This window comes from Mirounga angustirostris, unplaced genomic scaffold, assembly GCF_029215605.1.
Source record: "Mirounga angustirostris isolate CCGP_5_RB_7025 unplaced genomic scaffold, mMirAng1.0.hap1 SCAF_9, whole genome shotgun sequence".
Taxonomy (NCBI): domain Eukaryota; kingdom Metazoa; phylum Chordata; class Mammalia; order Carnivora; family Phocidae; genus Mirounga; species Mirounga angustirostris.
The window spans coordinates 40,119,039-40,138,463 of record NW_026991717.1 but is presented as its reverse complement, the minus strand read 5'-3'; the positions used below and the strand labels follow the sequence as shown (position 1 = coordinate 40,138,463).

Sequence of the window (19,425 nt, the reverse complement as noted above, 5' to 3'; positions counted from 1 at the left end):
AATAGTGTGTGGTCAATATTTGTTGAATGAATGAATGAACAAGTTGAGGTGTCCGAAAATAAAGGAATCATTTTAAAATGTGGCAGATACCATGATTTGAATGCCATGCAGAAGTTAGAAGCAATTAAATGGATGCACACAGCAATACTGATAACTTTTTTATTTATTTTTATTTTTTTAAAGATTTTATTTATTTATTTGACAGAGAGAGGGAGACAGCGAGAGAGGGAACACAAGCAGGGGGAGTTGGAGAGGGAGAAGCAGGCCACCCGCAGAGCAGGGAGCCCGATGCGAGGCTCGATCCCAGGACCCTGGGATCATGACCCGAGCCGAAGGCAGACGCTTAATGACTGAGCCACCCAGGCGCCCCCCGATAAATTTTTTAAATTTACTGAATGAAAATAGGAAGAAACAGAAAGGAATGTATAACAAGAAAGCTTTCACTTATATACATTAAAAAACATCACTATAGTTTTCAAAGATACATTCAGGATGATATGCTAAATATCTAAAGTGGGTATCTACAGGAGAAAGAGAATGAGAGTGAAAATGGAGCATAAAGAAAGATGAAATTAAAGCAGGGCCCCTGCCTTAGCATAGGCCAATGACGAAAGCATACCATGAAATGAGAAATAACGATTAAATCAATTCTCTGTACCTAAGGTGCTCTCACCCACTTTCTCTCAAATAGAGATATTTTACAAAACTCAAATCATCATGACCTTGAGAAGACCGATTTCAGTAGAGTGTTATAAGAAGGAAAGCCCAACTGGAACGAGCTGAGGAGAACACAGGAGATGAGGAAGTATCCATAACCCTTTGTAGGCATTTTGATGTGAAGGGGAGTTGAGAAACAGAGTGGCAACTGGTAGAAGACATGGAATCAACAGAGGCCTTAAGAAAAAAAAAAAAAAGAATGAAATTAATTAATGGGGATTTGCCAATGGCAATCATCCAGAGAGAAAGAAAATGAGGATGAAGGAGAAAAAGATGACTATAAAAGCAAAGCCTTAAGAAAGTGTGAGAAGATGGGATGTAAAACATAGGGTCTGATCACAGAGGCAAGGGTTTACCTCATTGTAAAAACAAGCTTTCCATCATAATGTATTTAACGATAATTTTTCTGAATATTCAGGCTTTGGTGAGGTAGGTTCTTAACCTTTTTAAAGTCATGAACCCCCCTGAGAATCTGATTAGTGCTAAGGATCTTCTCTCCCTTAAAATACACCAACATGTACATATTCAGATAAAACTTTACATACAACTTTAGGGGGTTCACTGAGCCATGCTCCCCAAAGTAGTCCATACACAAGTCTGTTTTTTGTCTTTTTTTTATTTTATTTTTTTAAAGATTTTATTTATTTATTTGACAGAGAGAGACACAGCGAGAGAGGGAACACAAGCAGGGGGAGTGGGAGAGGGAGAAGCAGGCTTCCCGAGGAGCAGAGAGCCTGATGCGGGGCTTGATCCCAGGACCCCGGGATCATAACCTGAGCCGAAGGCAGATGCTTAATGACTGAGCCACCCAGGTGCCCCTTGTTTTTACTTTTTTTTTTTTTTTAAGATTTTATTTATTTATTTGACAGAGAGAGACACAGCCAGAGAGAGAACACAAGCAAGGGGAGTGGGAGAGAGAGAAGCAGGCTTCCCGCGGAGCAGAGAGCCTGATGAGGGGCTTGATCCCAGGACCCCGGGATCATAACCTGAGCCGAAGGCAGATGCTTAACGACTGAGCCACCCAGGCGCCCCTGTTTTTAGTTTTTAATTAAAGTATCACATACGTATAGAAACGGTAAAACTCCGTGAATTTCCAGAGTGAACATACCACCTATTATAAATATCTCCCAGGTCAAGAAATAGAACACTACCAGTAACAGGAAGCCCTCCGTCCCCCTAGAATCTTCCCAAAAAAGAACTACTATCTTGACTTTTAATGTGAGATGAGTTTTGTCTGTTTCTGCACTTTTACATAAACGGAAGACAGAAGGATTCATACAGAATGTATTCTTGGTCTAGCTTTTCTCACTCTCCAATGTGTGTTTGAGACAGTCTTACTCATACGCATAGCAGTAATTTGTTAGTTTTCATTTCTGTATAGTTTTTCATTTTAAGAATATATCAAAATTTTTTTATCCACTCTATTATTAATAGACACTTGGCTTGTTTCCAATGTTAGGCTATTATAAATAATTACAAAGCCATACAGAGTTTTCTACATTTCTGAGGCACAAATGCAGGCATTAAAAAAATTGCTAGGATGTAGGGTATGAGTATATTCAACTTTGGTACCTAATGCCAGACAGTGTTCCAAAATGACTGTAAGAAGACCTTATATTTGATGGATAAGATGGTTTAGAAATAAAGACTTCTTGGGGCGTGGGTCCTGGGATAGAGCCCCGCATCCCAGGGTCCTGGGATCGAGCCCCGCATCAGGCTCCCTGCTCTGCAGGAAGCCTGCTTCTCCCTCTCCCACTCCTCCTGCTTGTGTTCCCTCTCTCGCTGTTTCTCTGTTAAATAAATAAATAAATAAATAAATAAATAAATAAATAAATAAATAAATAAATAAATAAAATCTTAAAAAAAAAAGAAATAAAGACTTCTTTTTCACAAGCAGAAACATTCCTCTCACTGAGCTCTCTAAAATAACAGTTTGCTGTTGTTTTTGCTTTAATTAAGTCATTGCTGAACATAACTATACGAAGACTATAAAAACAGTAGTTAAGTGCTCTGGAATTAGTTTGGCCAAGTTCAAACCCCAGCTGTATCCAGTGGTAAATGATGAGATAAGCAAACAAATAGGTGCTTCAGGTATTACAAAAAGGGGAAACCACAAGACACTTTAAATTTAATTCAAATAATTTTATTTAAATAATTTAACAATGCGGTATCATTTTAAAAAACAGAACTTTGCTGATTTTGCTTATCTTTTCCTTATTTGATGGCTTGGAATTGATTTTCTTGTGAATCACGTAAGTGGTACCATAATCACTTCAATGCTTGATGATGTAAATGTTTAGAGACAGGAAATCATGACTCCGATTCTCTCATTCATTGATCTAATAAATATTTATTGAATGCTTACTGAAAAAGACATGTGTCTGTTTTACTTTTGATAGTCTAGCATCTGAACTCCCCTTCTTTGCTTACAGACTCTGCCACTATATATGTCTTCAAAGGAAGCTGGGGCCTAAAATCAACCACATAAGCCAAAGAGGTCACAGAGTTGCTTTCCTACTTAGGGACAAGGCACATAGACTGGTCAATTAGATGCTTTCATGCAGAATTTTAATCTAGACCTAAAGTTGTTAAGACAGTTTAAAATTCATTTTTAGGGCAGTAACATGTAGCACACAATGGTGATGCAATGGCGTCCAGGGTCCTGTGGGGTAGTCGATGGTGTCTTAAACAGGAAAAGGGTAATTCTATAGCATGACTATGACTTTGGTCTAATCCTGAGGTTGGCTGGTTGGTTTCCTATTTGTTCTCAGAGTCTGGTTCTCCAGTCTTCCAAGTCATTTCTGTAAGCTAAAGGATATTACTTTCAATAAATACCTCTTCTTTTGCTTCAGCAAACCAGAGTTGATTTCTGTTGTTTGCAACCAAGAATGGTAACGTTACCACGTGCCAGGCTCTGTAGCAGGCACTGGGAACACAAAGACAAATGATATGGCCCCACTTTCCAGGAGTTAATAGAGCAGGCAAATAAACAAGCAATTACCATAAATGCTAAGTCTGTAACAGAAGTAATCACAGAAAGCACAAGAAAGACACACAGTTTAGGCTTGAGGAGTCAGAAAAGTAAGGGATGTCATTTAAATCCAGAAATATGACCAAGGTAATAGAGGAGAGATGGAAGGTCATTCCAAACAGAAGGAGCAACAAGTAAAAGGCATATAACCTTTTCTCTGCTCATCACCTCCTCCTAACACAGTATCAAAAGCGTATTTGAAGGACAAAAATGACAAAAGGCAGACTGAAGGGTTTGTGGAAGGGGATCAGAAACAGTCATTGTGACGACGGTGGCATTACTGAGTTTGCTATCTGAAAATGAACCTCATGCCTAAAAGACACACCCACCCACCACCATCACTACTGTCTCCACCGCAAAGCTGGCCACAACTACCTTCCTTTGCTCTATCCTTCTCACCTACCTCAGTCACTTCTCAGAACAGTCAACTAGGGAGTTCTGGGGTTTTGGGGGGGTTTTTGGTTGGTTGTGGTGGGGGGAGGTGTAGGAATCATGAATGAGTGGATAAAGGAATTGAAAAGAGAAGTAAAGGTGTTAACCAACGGATGAGAGTAGTGAAGCACACAGGGCATTCTGCCAACTGCTTACACTAGTTTTGCTTAATGGTAGGTACAACTCTAAAGAGAAAAAAACTGATGTAAAATATTTTACATAACAGGACATATGTGTGTGTATGTATGCATGTTGTGTATGCTCCTTCAGAAATTACAAAATTTCAGTATTGATATAGGTCATTTTTAGAGATTTAACTTTTAAAATTATGTTAGGCATATATATATTATTTTCACTGTTTACTTCTTATAAGAACTATGATCTTCATTAGTTTTATAAGCTCTAGTATTTTCAGTCATCTACTGTATGGACACCTATGCTTGAATAGGAAAAAAATCACCATAAAAGTAAACTAACAAACTAACCAAAACCACTATAAGAAAAATCTGATAAAGGAGGCTGAAAACAATGATCAGTGACATGTCATTCTCAAAAGTGACATCAAAGTTATAGAACAAAATGATTTGAATATTCTAAAATCTGTAATCCTCCTTTGAAGAAACTGGTATTCACTACCATGTGAAGGATAGATATGAAAAAATAAGTTTCATTTCAGTTTCATAAATTGATTGGTCTAAAAATTCACTTCAGTCATATCAAACTCCACGCCACCTTTGCAAATTCATTTCTTTCTGCCAGAATGCCCTTGTTAAAATGGCCTGGCTCTGCATAATATTTGAGACCTGCTTTTTGAAGTCTTCCCCAACCCCTTTCTCCAGGAGAGACTGTTATTCTCAAGAGAATCCTGTACATATCTCTATTATGATTATCACATTAATACTATAATCGTTTCTTTGAACATGTACTCTTCACAACTAGATTAGAAATTCTTTGAGAGTAAGCAATGTTACATCTCTATCTCTGTAAATATCTGTTTTAGCAGTCTCTAGCAGAGAACAGGCAGTCAGCAAGTGCTTGCTGAAGAGAGAATGGCATGATGTATTCATAATGATATTAATATAAGGTTATTTGAGTTCATGAAATAGCATGACTCAAACTTCAAATTCTGTATGCGGAAGCTAAAAAATCAGATCTCACTGGTTTTTATTTGAAAAAGGGAGATATTTTTACAGCTTTCAAAATAATCACCTATGGACTGGGGATGAAATAATTTTGTTACATTAACTACTATATAAAGCCAACGAGTGAGTGCCCTTTTTATTAAAAAATGCTAATTTTATTTCACATTATTTAGTATTCCTTTGTAATCACCACCTTTAAGATATCTCCTTAGCTTACATACTTCTCTTCTGAGAGTTGTATACCCAGCATCTCCCCCACCATAAAAATGGGGCCTGCGATGTTCCATGAAACCTTGGTTTCATCTGCCATAGCTGATTAGACCATACATAAACACTTGCCTCAAACTGCCTAAAATCCAAGGTCATAGAACCATGAGTGAATGTATGAATTTAGGAGTTGGAAGACTTGTTCAGTTATGCACAATGGTAAAAAACAAAATGTAGCTACAGAAAAATGAAGTGGACAAGTAGAGAGAAGCAGAGAGATCATGCTGTCCCAGGGTGGTGAGAAACCAGCCACCTGAGTCGCTGATGAGTTTCCAACCCCCGGTTTCCCTCCCCCTCATGAAGCCTGTCTGCACTTCTATTTCCAGGTACTGTGAAATCCCCAGGATCCTTGCCATTAACATTAATTCTTTTTTTTTTTTTTTTAACATTAGTTTGAATGTGATTTGCTACAAACAAACAAATTTGTTACAAAAAAAGAAATGATTTTAAAGATTTTAAAAACCTCAAAAAAGAAGAGGTCAAGTAGGAATATAAAAATGTCAGTTAATCATAGGAGGGAAAAAAGCCTTGTTAAAAAATGGCTGGCTGTTACATTGGTATCTTCAGGCATTCCTCAGCTTAAGAAAATGAAAACTATTCATCAACCATAAGAGGTTCAAACAACGGCCTATATATCCAACTTCAGCATAGTTGTGGGTCAGTATGAATAAAATTCTATTTCAAAGTATAGGACAAAACCCAGAGATTGAGGAATAGGGAATATTTTAGAGATTATTAGACCAAAACGTGTTTTTAAAAGAAAAAATGATACTGCTTACTACAATTTTGACCACAAAGTGGATGAGAGTTGTATCTTTTCTGGTAATAATAGCCAGTCCTACCTAATTAGCCTAAGTATCATTATATGGTTTTCCCCATCCATGTATACCTATTTCTTTTAAAAACATACCACTTCAGAGTCCTCAACTAAAATACTTAGTGGTAGAAGACAGTGCCCTTTAAAAAAAAAAAGGAAGCATTTCCTTTTTACATGGCACACTGGCTTTTAAAATAAGACTGTTATATTAGGTTTTCCTTGTTTCTTTGACATTAGCTTGTTAGTAAAAATTTCCTTTGGCAACTCAGACTTAAAAAAAAAAAATACCACCACACAACTAGTTTCTTTAGTAACAGTTTCATATGGATAGTGAAGAACAATGAATATCAGTACCTTGTACTATTCCTAGGTTCAAAACATACTTTTGTAAGAAAAACTGACCAGTTTCACATAATCAAAATTGAGCAAGACTGGGAAAATCTACAAATGTAACAGCAAGTTCAGAGATAAAAACAAACAAAACAAAACAAACAGCACTTCTATCAAATTTGCCAAGATTATACAGACAGTTGTGGCATTCAGAAAAAAATGAGAGCAAACTTAGGGTAAAAGGGAAAGTTTGTGAAAAACTGAACAGTGATTGATTGCCGTAAAAAAGATTTGAAGTAAACAAGTCTCAATTGTTTATAATAATGGAAGAAGGCAGAGGCATTCGTAATTTTTAATGACTTTTATTGCTTCTAGAATGTTTACTGAAATTACATTTGATTATGAGTACTTCATCTGTAAATTTATTTTAAACCAAATACAGAAGGGACACTGTGCAGGTTTGGCTAAATAGTTGAGAAGCTTTCTAATTTTCCCATTGTGCCCCCTTGTTCAATCTTTCTCTACAACATGCTTCAGTTTCTCTCCCAAATTAATAAAAAGCCCAATCTTAGCAGAGCTACCACCCTCACACCTTAATTCATAACAGGAAAAGCTGGTTAAATGCTACAGTATAGGCTATGTGAAAATTAAGAGACATTAAAGGGCATTGCTAGAGTTTAAACAGTATGATTAATAAGAAAAGGATGGTAAACCTAAGTGTCCATCTATAGAAGAGTGGAAAAGGAAAGATATGGGGCATATGTGTGTAGGTATATATATATATATGAATATCATGCAGCCATAAAAAAGGATGAGATTGGCAATGATATGGATAGGACTAGAGGGTATTATACTAAGTGAAATAAGTCAGAGAAAGACAAATATCATATGATTTCACTCATATGTGGAATTTAAGAAACAAAACAGATAACATAGGAGAAGGGAAGGAAAAATAAGATAAAAACAGAGAGGGAGGCAAACCATAGGAGACTTTTTTTTTTAATTTTTTTTTTTTTTTAGATTTTATATATTTGAGAGAGAGAGACAGAGATAGTGAGATAGAGAGCACAAGTGGGGAGGAGAGGGAGAAGCAGGCTCCCCACAGAGCAGGGAGCCCGATGCAGAACTCGATCCCAGGACCCTGGGATCATGACCTGAGCCGAAGGCAGACGCTCAACCGACTGAGCCACCCAGGCGCCCTGGAGACTCTTAACTATAGGGAACAAACTGAGGGTTGCTGGAGGGGAGATGGGGGGGATGGGGTAACTGGGTGATTGGCATTAAGGAGGGCACTTGATATAATGAACACTGGGTGTGACATGCAACTGATAAATCACTAAATTCTACCCTTGAAACTAATAATACACTATATGTTAACTGAATTGAATCTAAATTAGAAAAAAAAAAAAAGGATGAGATTGTGCCATTTGGGACAACATGGATGGACCTACAGGGTATTTTGCTAAGTGAAATAAGTCAGACTGAGAAAAACAAATACCGTATGATCTCACTCATATGTGCAGCCTAAAAAAACATAAATGAATAAACAAAAAGCAGAATCAGACCTATAAACAGAACAAACTTACGGTTGCCAGAGGGGAGAGGGTGGGGGGATCGCCAAAATGCGTGAAGGGGAGAGGGAGACACAGGCTTCCAGTTATAGAATGAACAAGTCACGGGAATAAGGCACAGCAAAGGGAATACAGTCAATGATATTATAATAGCATTGTATGGTAACAGATGGTAGCCACACTTGTGGTGAGCATAGCATAACATATAGTTAAGTCAAATCACTATTGTACACCCAAAACTAATGTAACATTGTGTGTCAACTAAACTCAAAAAAAAATTTTAAGTGTGCTGAAATTTAAATAATTAAATAGAATTAAGATACGCTAACCATCATTAATGCCAATTTCAATTTGTAACAAAACACCAAATGTTGGAGCTACTAGAAAGACTCATGGTCAACCTGCCATTACATTCTCAAAGGCTGGAATATATCTTTCATTTTAAAACCCAGGATTAGTTGGTTTGTTCATTCATTTGCTAATTTCAGGTTGGTGAGGGGACACAGATACATAAATTAAAACATTCTAAGAGCAACAACAGGTATTTATGGACTATTTACTAAGTGCCAGACACTGTTCCGAGTCCTTACTTGCATTAACAAAGTTTCACAACAATCTTATGAAGACTTCACTATTCCCATTTTAAAGGGGAAGAAACGGAGGTACAGAGAGATAACACAGGTAGTTAAATAGTAAAGCCAGGTTTCATTCCCAGACATTCTGGATCCAGAGCCAACCACCTTATACTGCCTTTCCAACACTATAATAATTCTCTCAACAAATTCTTACTGAGTATCTTCGCTGTGCCAGGCACTGTTTCTAGGTGCCTGAGATATAACATAGTTACTAATAGATTATTTCACAAGGGACTTGATAATCTAGCCAAGAATCTGAGTCTGAGAATGCTTTCTGGAGGAAGTAATGCTTAGGCTGTCTTTTTTTTTTTTTTTAAGATTTCATTTATTTATTTGAGAGAGCGAGAGAGACAGCTTGTACAGAGGGAGAGGGAGAAGCAGATTCCCCACTGAGTAGGGAGACCTACATGGGGCTTGATCCCAGGACCAAGATCATGACCTGAGCTGAAGGCAGACACTTAGCCAACTGAGCCACCCAGGTGCCTGTAGGCTGAGTCTTAAAAAAGATGCAAAAGAGTTAGGTAGGCAAAAGGAAAAGGGAAGGAAAAAATGAAGTTATTCCAAGCAGAAGGACTACATAAGCAACGGTCAACAATTCAGAAATAGCTATACATTCAGGGAATCTTCAAAAAGTAGTTCCACATGACTAGAGTGGAAAATGGAAAGCAGAAATTGTAAGAGTTAAGATTAGAGAACCAGTCAGAGGCCAAATCATGTTGTCTTAATGACATGGTAAGGAGTTCAACTTTATCCAGCTGATAATGGGGAGTCAATGAAAAATCTTCAAACTGCATTTTAGACACACCCGTCTGGCAATTCTGAGAAGGTGACTCTCAGGGAGATGAAAGTGAAGATAGGAAAACCAGCCACAAAGTAAGGAAGTAGTTCCTAACAAGACAGTGGTTAGAATAGGGATGCTAGGGGAGGAAATGATTCAGAATATATTTAGGAGGTAAAGCCAGCAGAATTCAATAAATGAATGGATAGGAATGAGAGAGAAAGAGGGGGAGGAATCATGAATGACTCCTAAATTCCTGCTATGATGAAGTCCATAGTAGATTATCATGTCTTTAGAAGACAACAGATCAAAGCAAAACTTCAGGCAGGTATATAAGTTCAGGTTGGACAGTGGAGTTTGAGGTGAAGATAAGTAAACAGTTAGTTAAGATAATCTGATGCTTTGGAAAGATACTAATGCTGGGAAAACAGCTTGGTGAGTAATTGGTAACTAAACCACAAAGGTACTATGACTTACTAGGGAAAATGTGAAGGCTGAGAAGCGCAATCAGCCAATGCCTACAGCAACACTTCTACTGGGACAGGCAGGATAAACAAGAGGACAGCATAGTGGAAGTCAAGGGGCAGAGTTTCATGAGAAAAGGGCCCAAAGTATTATTGTTATTGTTTATTTCAGGAAGTAGAAATTAGACTGCAGTGGGATAAAGAAAAAAATGGGAGACAAAAGAGTTAATTTCAGCCAATGCAGAGTATTCCATCAATATTTTCATCTATAAAATTGAGATAATGGGTTATTTTGATTACTGAATGACTTATTGCATGGAACCTCACATATAATAAGCGCTAGAGCCTGTCATGGACTATTTTTGCCCTTGCTCACTACACTTGGCCTTCTGTGCCAGGTGCCTTTTTGTTCTCATCCTAAACTCCTTTGTACTGCAAGGCTTTGCACCAGATGCTGTCCCACAAGGATCCCTCTTTCCTCAGCTCTTCACATAACTGACTCTTTCTCATATGTCAAATATCATCTCTTGAGAAAAGACTTCCCGAGGAAGTACCCTCTTCTAGTCATTTTCTCATATCATCCTGTTTTACTTCCTTCATAACTCTTACCATTCTTTGAACCTCTTTTCTTTAATTAGAGGTAATATAGCAAAGTGATTGAGAAGGCAGGCTCCACAGTCAGACTGGCTGCATTCAAATACCAGCTCTGCCACTGACTAGCCATGTGACCTTGAACAAGATGCTTCATCTCTCAGTGTCTTAATTTCCTCATCTTTAAAAGAGGCAAAATAATAAAGTACTTACCCCCCCCCCAGGTTTCTTGAGGGAATTAAATGAATTAATCCATATAAAATTATTGTAAGAATACAGGTACATTCTGAGCACTCAAGTATATATTTGTTTACTTGCAATGATCTTTAATGCCCCACTAAATGGCACATCTCAACATGTACTATTAAAAATATTTGAAGCTATAGGGCGCCTGGGTGGCTCAGTTGGTTAAGCGACTGCCTTTGGCTCAGGTCATGATCCTGGAGTCCCGGGATCGAGTCCCACATCGGGCTCCCTGCTCAGCAGGGAGTCTGCTTCTCTCTCTGACCCTCCCCCCTCTCATGCTCTCTGTCTCTCATTCTCTCTCTCGCAAATAAATAAAATCTTAAAAAAAAAAAATTAAAAAAAAAATATTTGAAGCTATAAAAACTCTCAGTCCAAATCATAAAGATGTCAACTAACAACCAAATGAAGGAGTACTGTTCTGGCTAAACCTCAAGAAATACTACTTTCACAGACTGGATTTTATTTTATTTTTTAATTGTTATTTTTTTGCCACAAAAGTGGGGGAAAAAGGCCATATAGAACTAAGGCTCCATAATTAAGCAAGGGAAGTTTTGATAACTTTTTGATAAATTTGGATAAATTTTTGATAAGATGTAATTACTATGTAACTTAGACTAATTTATAAAAAGTAAAATTTAAATATGGAGGACAAGGGAAAAAAGGTTCTAAAAAGTTCTGACCTAAGTGACTGTGGAAAACGGTACTTTGACTGGAAATGCTAAGACTAAAGACACAAGAACTGTATATAAAAATGCTCTAGTTGGTACAGTTGTTTCTGTTGTACATTTATGACAGGACTGACCAAATAAATGGATGGCAGATGGTGAGAGTCGGGTTTCTTACTTTTGGAGAGGGCGGTTACACATAAGCAAGGGGGTATAGCTAGAATGAACCAGATGGTACTGAAGTAGAGTCAAAGATTAACAGTATAAACTCATGTTTAGCTTCATATAGATACACACAGATAGATACAAAAATAGTTGTATGTTTGTATATGTGGATTAATATGCATGCATACATTTCCTAGGTCTGTACACTGAGAAGGCCTAGAAGCAATGATATCCCGGCAGCAATGAGCACACCTAGTGCCCAGATCTTGGTTTCTAATATAATTAGAAACCAAGGGATCCTTGGAGAAATGATTGATTGGAGGACTGAGGCAGGGAATACATAGATGAGTTTGGAGTACCTTGTAGTACCAGAAATAAAGAAGTGTTAAAAAACAAAAAACAATAGCGTATGTCCTATTGGTCACAGGAACTAACCTGAAAGAGATATAACAATTTAAGGAACAAAATAAAGTAGTATAGGATAATAACCCAAAGTTATAAAATGAATATCCTTGAGTCCATATGGATTGAATAAATGAATAAATGGAGGGAAAGAGAAAAATCTCCCTTACAAAAGAATTCCAAATAATTTTGCCGACACTTCCCCATCAAGGAGTTGGAACTTAATTCTCCACCCACTGAGTATAGTCTCCACTTAGTGATTTGTTTCCAAAAAGTAGAATATGGGAAAACTTTCCAGTAGAGAAACCTGGCAAACATTGCTTCAACCAGGTGATTGAGGTTAAAAATATCATTGATAAGTCATATTGATAGTATGCACCCTTGAGATCATATAATTAGAATTTTACCTCTGTGGTCATCCTGCCCCAAACCTAAACTCCAGTCTAACTCTGAGAAAAATATCAGACAAACCCAAACTGAGGGACACTTTACAAAATATCTGACCCAAACTCCTCAAAACAGTCAAGGCTATCTAAAACAAGGAAAATCTAGAAGCCAGTACAGCCCAGAGGAGCCAAAGGAAACATGATGACTAAACGTACTATGGTATTCTGGATGGGATTCTAGAATCCAGAAAGGACATTAGTTAAAACTAATGATTCCAAGTAAAATATGGACTTTAGTTAATAGTAATGTTCCAACGTTGGTTCCTTGGTTGTAACAAAGAAATGTCAAATATTAACAACGGAAAATTGGGTGCAGGGTACATGGTAACTTCCTGCAATTTTTCTGTAAATATAAAACTACTCTAAATTAAGTTTATTTAAAATGATAATAATAGGAAAGTTATTGTCTTAATCAGACTTTTAGTCCTTTAAGTCACGTATAGTAGGTTGGACAAAAACAGAAATACAGTTAGTACTGTGCAAAACAATCTCAACGCTGATGAATAGTTTACAATATTGTACATGTAAGTGCCTATGGTCATTTAATATGTGTACATTTTTACTCCTTAGTTGGTAAGCACTTTAGAAGCAGAAAACTCTCCTCAAGCAGGACTCGTATTTTGGACTAAAGAAAAACTGTGGTACTAATTATATTAACAAAAATTCTGCCTGGCTCTTTAAGTCCAAAAAGTTTAAATAGTTTTAGGTAAAATATATTTACAGTACATTACATCTCCTCATAGTTTCAGAAGGAGAATGTAGATACATATTTTAAGAAAGTACATTGGAAAGTTCACTAATAACAATATACTAGAGTGTAAAATTCACAATAACTTAGGTCCATAATGGTCATTGTTCAAGAAATTTGGAAACCAAAAAACAAATAAAAACAAACTTTACCAACAAACAAATAAACTTCACTAACATTTGTAACTATCTTGAATATATTTAAAAACAAACAGAGCAAAAAACCTCCTAAAGAGCAGTAAAAAAAAGACAGCCCAATAGAAAATGAGTAAAGGACAGGTACAGGCAAATCACTGAAGAGACAACCAAAAATGCTCATATATAAGAAAAGATGAAAGGAAATAAAAATGGGAAATGAAATGCCATTTCACACCAATCAGATTGGAAAAAATCAAGTCTGACAACATTAGCTGTTGGTATGGAGGAACAGAAAATGTTTGTCAATATCCAATAACTATCCTGTATAGAGAAAGATGCTTATATCCTAAGACCCCACAATTTGACAATCAGGTTTATGATCTGGAGAAACACTGGTATGTGCTTCAGGAAATACAAGGATGTTCACAAGGCACTGTTATAATACATAAAAAATAAAAACAATCAACATTCATTAATAGAGTAAATGCTAAATAGCAGTATATCTATTTAATGGAACATTACACACCAGTCAACACAAATGAGCCAGTCCTACAAGGGCCAACAAAGATGGGGGAGGAGGGCAAAAATTTAGAAAGTTTCAAAATATGTATACCATGAAAAAATCATATTAACAGCTGCTTAAATTAGCCAGCACATTAAAAAACAAGGGGGGGCGGGCAGGAACAGTTTTAAGCACCTTATATAGACTCACTTGCTTTCTACAACAACCTTATGAGGTAGGCAGATCTATTATCCCTATCTGATAGATGAGGACATAGAAGCACGGAAAGACTTAAAAATGTGCCTAAGGTCACAAAACTATTAAGTAGCAGAGTCCAGATTTAAACCAAGGGAATATGGCTCCAAAGCCCACAGCTCTCCAAAAGCATCGAAAGCAAGGCCACGTATTGTTCATATGTAAAGTTTATTAAAAGGTAAAATGGAAGGATACACATCACATTTATCATAACAATTGCCCCTGGGAGGGAAGATGAAACTGAGGAGAACAAAAAGGACTTTAACTTGATCAGCAATGTTCAAGTACAGTATAAAGTTCTACCTGCTCTTTTAGCATTCAGTGTGATAACCATGATATACATAGTTTTTTAAATTAAAAATGTATCTGAGACAAAAGTGAAAAAATGTTAACATTTGTATGAGTATACGTGTGCTTACTACTTTTTTGTAATTTTCTGTATTTTTAAAGCTTTTCAAAATTGTATCATCTATAAAATATAAAAGTAAAAATAAAAATAAATTTAAGAAATTTCCAATCTCCCGATTTCAGCTTTTATTTGGAAATGAAAATAGCTAACCTGTGAGTTTATGTGTGTATGTACATGGAAAATGCATTTTTATATGGGTCCAAAGAGATACTAAAAGTATAGTAGAAACAGTATCTCTTACTATACATTTTGATGACTCACTATTCTTGGTGAAAATAAAGTACAGCACCAGCAGAAAAACTCCCTTGATATCTCTCCACCTTTTTTCTTGATAGTTTGTCTCTTCTCCCTATTGGTTTCTACTTGTTTGTGCTTTTTAAAAGAAGGAAACAAGGAGGCACCAAGAAATTAATCACACACTTTAAAAATAACAATAACAGCAGCTCTTCCGAATATAAGATTCTCCAACATACAATCAAGTAATGTTCTAAAACTTTATTTGTAAATTGGTTGTTTGGACCTCAAAACATATTTTCCCATACAGAAAGTTAAACGAGGATATAAGCACCAGCAAAAAAGATACTGGCTGAGGTGCCAGGCCACGAGCAGTGAAACAGGAAAAGCAAAGTACACAGTATGCACTGATGGCCCAAGAAAAAAAGAAAGGGTTCTCAACCAGAGTTTGAGGACAGAAATCATGTTTCATTTACCTCTGTATCTTCAGTGACTAGCAAAATACCTGGCACCTCACAAACATTCAAAAACTGCTATCTACTGACTGATGGGGTAAAGAGGAAAAGACTGAGTCAAGCAGTCCATCAGTAGGTGGCACTATCAATATAAAACAGTTTGGGTGTGAGATCCAAATAGAAAAGAGGTTGAGAGTAACTGTGTGCATTAGATTATTTATTTATTTATTTATTTATCTGACAGAGAAGACAGCAAGAGAGGGAACACAAGCAGGGGGAGTTGGAGAGAGAGAAGCAGGCTTCCCGCCAAGCATGGAGCCCGATGTGGGGCTCGATCCCAGGACCCTGAGATCAGGACGTGAGCCCAAGGCAGTCGCTTAACCAACTGAGCCACCCAGGCGCCCCAACAATGTGCATTAATAGAATCATCTACATATGTAAAACCACTACCAGGTTGGTGCTGGTAACCAGAAGAGTGCCTTCACCTAAATTACTAGCTCCTTCCATTACTGCGTACTGCATAAGCACCATACTTTGAGTTAGTTTTCTAATAATCATAAAATAGTCTCCCTATTGGAGCAGTGGTTTTGTGGGATTTTCAGGATTTTCTCCTATGACCCTTGAAAACATTTTAATGTCACTCTTGTCATTATTACAGTAATACTATTCAGAAGATAGAACAAAGTATAAATACTAAAATAAAAATGACCTCTAATCCCATCATACAGACACCTTTTAATATCTTATTAAAATATTTATTTCCGAGGTGCCTGGGTGGCTCAGTCGGTTGAACGTCTGTCTTCAGCTCAGGTCATGATCTCAGGGTCCTGGGATGGAGCCCCGTGTTGGGCTCCCTGCTCAGCAGGGAGTCTGCCTCTTCCTCTCCATCTGCCTCTCCCCCAGCTATGCTTTCTCTCACTCTCTCTCAAATAAATAAATAAAACCTTTAAAAAAATTTATTTCCTGCCAATCATTTTGCCATGTATACGTGATATGTTATAAATAATGACAAAGTATATTCTTTATATTCTGACTTTTCTCTCAACACTATTTTGTACTTTCTCATGTCAGTAAATATTTCTGAAAATGTGACCCTTAAAAACTGCATCTACCACTGGATTATCATTCGTTTCACTATTCCTCTATTATATGGCATTTTGACTATTATAAATTTTTCCCTACTATAGTAACAAACTATATAAATTAATCCTTTTTATGTATAAAGTTCTACACTGCTGTGTTAGAATTCAAAGTGATAACTAGTATATACAGTAATAAAGCGTGGAGCACTTCACTTCTCCCCAACTCACAAATTCTACTGAGCAATGATCATTAATCTGGGGTATTAAACAAACAAAGAGGAAGTTTTTTTTATCAACTTTCCTTCAGTCAGTCTCATCTTCCACATCTGGTAAGAAAGAGGAAAGCCCCAAGATAAGTTTCTGACATCAGAGAGGACAAGAATAACAAGTCAATTTTCCTGCTAGAGCCACTTTTGTTTTCTACTTGGAATAATGAGCCATCAATTTAAATAGGAATGATACAAGATTTGTAATATACATCTCTATCTGAATCAGTGCTTAAATCTAGGTTTCCATAGTAGGTAGACTGTTTAGAAGAATTCTGGAAACAAAAAGGTAGTGTAAATATTATCACTCAAATGAAAAAATAAGGGTTTTTTTTACAATTCTGCCATGATTTTTATTATTTTTGAATGAATTAATAAATGTCATATACTCTTTCCTTCTTATAGTTTTCCAATTATTCCAAATATTATTCAAGCTGCCATAAATAGGCCAACAGCTCCAGGAGCTTAAGAATCAATAACTATTTAAGCCAGTGGTAATTCATGTGGAAAAGTTCAGAACAAATCAGCATCAGCTTCTGGCTCTCTTGCACAAACAAAAAATTTACATCGCTTCACCGATTTTCAAAAGTGTAAATTTGTGTACATAAATTTAAAACTCAGACCAAAATTTACTCTTATTTCTATTGGGCCGGTGTCAAGATCAATTAATTTTCCTAAAAAGTACATTCTTTAAAAATTCCACAGTGAAGTCTGTATTTAATCATTTAGAAAAAGAAAATTATATAACATATATATAATGATGATGATGGCATGATATATACTAGTCTGGACTCCTCCTGAGAGCTGCAGTTCAAAGGGAAATTGTGAAAATGAAGTAAAAGTTGCCCAAAATGTTTAATTCTGGCCAAAATAAAACAAAGTTCCAATAAAAGAAGCCAAATACAACCTTTTGTTTCATTATAAATTCAAACAGGGTTCAAATAGCTCAGAAATTCTGCGTACTTAAGTTTTCAAAAGCTGGATTCCCAGAACTATCTACTCTAAACATAAACTGAGTAACTTGCCCAACAGTCCTTACTTATTACCTAATCTTAGGTCCCCCAGAGACTACTTTTTACAATAATCTCAAATGTACTACAATAGATTAGTGTAACCTGGGCTACGCTGTTTACAGGTGTCTCCGCCTCCTTCCCCCAAGAGGAGAGAAGAGGTAGATTAGGGCAAGCAGAAAACAGAGACTATATACACCAAACAACAGCTTGCAATCTTGTAAAATTGCTTCTTACACACTTGGGCTATTATTTTAATTAACGTACAATGCATTTGAAAGAATAACATATTCACGGAGTAATACAATTTCTGTCCTCACGAGTCTCTAGCTGGCTGACACGCGTTTTCTCCTCAAATAAATACATGCCTGTTGACTGATGCCTTTCCTGCTGTTGCAAACAACAAATAACTGTCCTGTAAGACAAAAACCCTTCTCTAAGCCTCCAGGCGTAACCATACGTTTGAATTAAAAGCACTCTGGAACAGTAACAAAAATCTTCCAGCACATCTGTCATTTAAAAGCACGATCATGAAAAGCTGTCGCTGCGACCCAGTTTTGGGTCACAAGCTTTTTTCTTTTTTCTCCTCCCTCCCTCAAAGCGATAAACTTCAAAGGGAATGGTGGCGACCAGGAACGTCCCCCCCCCCGCCCGCAAAAATAGACACACACACACACACACACACACACACACACACACACAAAATGCAACTGACCAACTTGAATTCACGCTAACCCGACCCGTGCTGGCCGGGGTTGGCTAAGCAGACCCCCGGGAGGAAAATCGGGCCTCTGGGGGCCCGCAAGGCTCCCGCTGCTGCCTGTTTAAAATATCGAGCAGGTGGGATTCCGGAAGGCCACCTCCGTCTTACGTAACGGGCTTGTCAAAATCCCAGCTCAGGACCTCCCCTCTCACCGCCCCCGCCCCCACCCCACCCCCACCTCCCAACAACAAGAGCCCCAAACCAGCCCGGAATAGAAAATCTGGAAAGAAAACACCAGAGCCCCCCACGCGTCCGACACAGAGGTGCGGGCGCTACTCTCAGCACCGCCGCGCCAGCCCAGAGCGGACCGAGCCCGCGGAGGACCGCCCGGCTCTGAGAAGCCCCCGGGCGGAGGTCGCGGCCACCCGCGCCACCTCTCCGAGCCCTGCCGACCCCGCTCCCGCGACCACGGCTGTCACCGCTCCGGGCCGTGACAGCTCCACATGCCACCGCTGTCCGCGCCGCCACCCCCGCACTCACCTCACCGCTGGCTCCAGCGCGAGCAGTGGGTCGAGCTTGGAGAGTGGTGCCCAGTCCCCTCCCGACGGCGGCGGGACACGAGGGGCTGAATGCCGCGGCGCTCTGAACCCGCTTAGCTCATCCCCAGCCCGGCGCTCCGCCCTGCGCGGCACCCCCGCCCGCCCAGGCCTGCCGTCTCAGTCAGACGGGACTCCCCCTCCCCTCGCAGCAGCCGCTGCCTCCGCCTCCTTCTCTGGCTCCAGCCGCTGCGGCCGCCGCCACTGCGACTGGTGCCATCTTGGCAGTGACGGAGGGGGCGGGGGCGGGGATCGCTGCCCACAAGCGCCAATCGCGAGCCAGGCCCAGCCCCAGGGGGCGGGGCGATACCGGGTTGAGGATTGTGGGG

At 38.3% G+C, this 19,425-nt stretch overlaps 1 protein-coding gene across 6 annotated transcripts in view; it reads right to left on the bottom strand.

The window, feature by feature from the left end:
- Positions 1 to 19,425, bottom strand: part of DENND4A (DENN domain containing 4A) — a 163,261-nt gene that overhangs the window by 116,939 nt on the left and 26,897 nt on the right. For 2 of the 6 annotated variants that reach the window (XM_064570280.1, XM_064570278.1), the window contains exon 1: positions 19,041 to 19,313. The exons of 2 other annotated variants lie outside the window; for them this stretch is intronic. The gene's annotated coding sequence lies outside the window, so the exon portion shown is untranslated. Of the gene's footprint in view, positions 1 to 19,040; positions 19,314 to 19,425 lie in introns of those variants that run through there. 2 more of the 6 variants (XM_064570275.1, XM_064570279.1) reach the window with 1 other exon arrangement.